Source organism: Schistocerca americana, chromosome X (assembly GCF_021461395.2).
Source record: "Schistocerca americana isolate TAMUIC-IGC-003095 chromosome X, iqSchAmer2.1, whole genome shotgun sequence".
In the NCBI taxonomy this organism is placed as follows: Eukaryota; Metazoa; Arthropoda; class Insecta; order Orthoptera; family Acrididae; genus Schistocerca; species Schistocerca americana.
The window spans coordinates 742,556,866-742,558,580 of NC_060130.1; the positions used below are offsets into that span (position 1 = coordinate 742,556,866).

At 45.2% G+C, this 1,715-nt stretch overlaps 1 non-coding gene across 1 annotated transcript; it reads left to right on the plus strand.

The window, feature by feature from the left end:
- The first annotated feature begins 387 nt into the window (after positions 1 to 387).
- On the plus strand, positions 388 to 462 carry Trnas-cga. Its single transcript has one exon. It is a non-coding gene; the product is annotated as a tRNA-Ser (tRNA).
- The last annotated feature ends 1,253 nt before the right edge of the window (positions 463 to 1,715 follow it).

Here is a 1,715-nt window from a genome sequence, read left to right on the forward strand (position 1 = left end):
GCAAAACCACTGCTTTTTCATGTAGACCCAAAAATGTTTCAGCACCTTTGTGCCACAGTTTCTGGGTTTTCTTTACTCAAATCTGTAAAATGTGAAATTAAGCAATAATTAATCTACGAAAATTACGCCAAAAAACAGTTTTTGTTTGTTGTTGACGTTATCACAATGTTACATTATAGAGTTATGCAGGACGCTGCGTACTTCATCGGGCACAGGTAGCTTGTCATCTGCCAGTAAATGACGTTAATGTGAATTTCGTTGTCACTTTAACACATCATTTTATATCTAAACGTAATTTTGTTGTACGCAGGAGAGCTTCTGTGAAGTTTGGGAGGTAGGAGACGAGGTACTGGCAGAAGTAAAGCTGTGAGGACGGGGTGTGAGTCCTGCTTGGGTAGCTCAGTTGGTAGAGCGCTTGCCCGCGAAAGGCAAAGGTCCCGAGTTCGAGTCTCGGTCCAGCACACAGTTTTAATCTGCCAGGAAGTTTCGAGGATATTTCGCCTTCATCAAACTCCTTATGCTGCAGTCAGCATTTCACACTTTCATTCGCAGCCCCGACTCTGGACCAACACCGACTGCCTTTGCTGCTTTCGCAGCTCCTGTACCCGTTACACGTATCTTGGGCTCTGTTCTCTTTTGACTGGCTGTCTCATAAACAACCACAGCGACGAGCTCTCATTGGAGACTCAATTCCGTGCTAACCAGCCCCCCCCCCCTTTTTCTTCCTCGCAGATGAATTCCCTGTTCCAACTGAGGCCTGACAACCGCAACTTTTACATTTAATTCGTAAGTAACACTCAGCAGCTGCCAAAATACTTCTCTCTGTGTTTGCAGAATAGCCCCGGGCCTCCAAAAGCCGCTATAGTTCCATAACAAATCCCGGGGTCGCGTAGGCGTCGTGACAAAAGTTTCTGACATCGGTTTAACTTTGCTGTGTGCGGCGTTTGTTAGCTGCAGACACACCTCCGTTTCGCGTTTCCAAAATAGCCTCAGAGTTCCCAGGACTGCTGTTGCTACATAATAGTTACAGGGGTTGCAAAGACGCCCTGGCAAACATTTCTGAGATCTCGTTTAATTTGTTGTGTCCAGCGCTCACAGGGCCCTCTCCCGAGCGTGCGGCAAGCCACCCACTCTCTCCCCGGAAACCGTTATTCAGAGTTATTCTCCTCGCGACCGAGGTAACAGGTTTCCCGACTTCTCCCTTTACATGTCGTTAGTGCCAGAAATATAAAAACCGCAAGTTCCATTCGTTGTAAGAAGTGAAGTATCTGTCTCTTTCTGATCTTTGCATATGGAAGGAAATAAACTGCCATATACCAGTATACGAGTGGATATGATTAAAGTACAGCTACTTAAAGGGGTCCATTGAGGTCTGTACTTATTTATTGGCAGCGTAACTCGGTAGATATTCTAATGCGTTAATATAGAGCCGATTTAAGCAGAAAAAAGATAGTTCCAGTTTTGGATATGATGTTTACACCACTGGCCATTAAAACTGCTACGCCAAGAAGAAATGCAGATGATAAACGGGTATTCATTGGACAAATATATTACACTAGAATTGACATGTGATTACTTTTGTCACGCAGTTTGGTGCATAGATCCTGAGAAAGCAGTACTCAGAACTACCACCTCTGGCCGCAATAACGGCCTTGATACGCCTGGGAATTGAGTCAAACAGAGCTTGGATGGCGTGTACAGGTACAGCTGCCCAT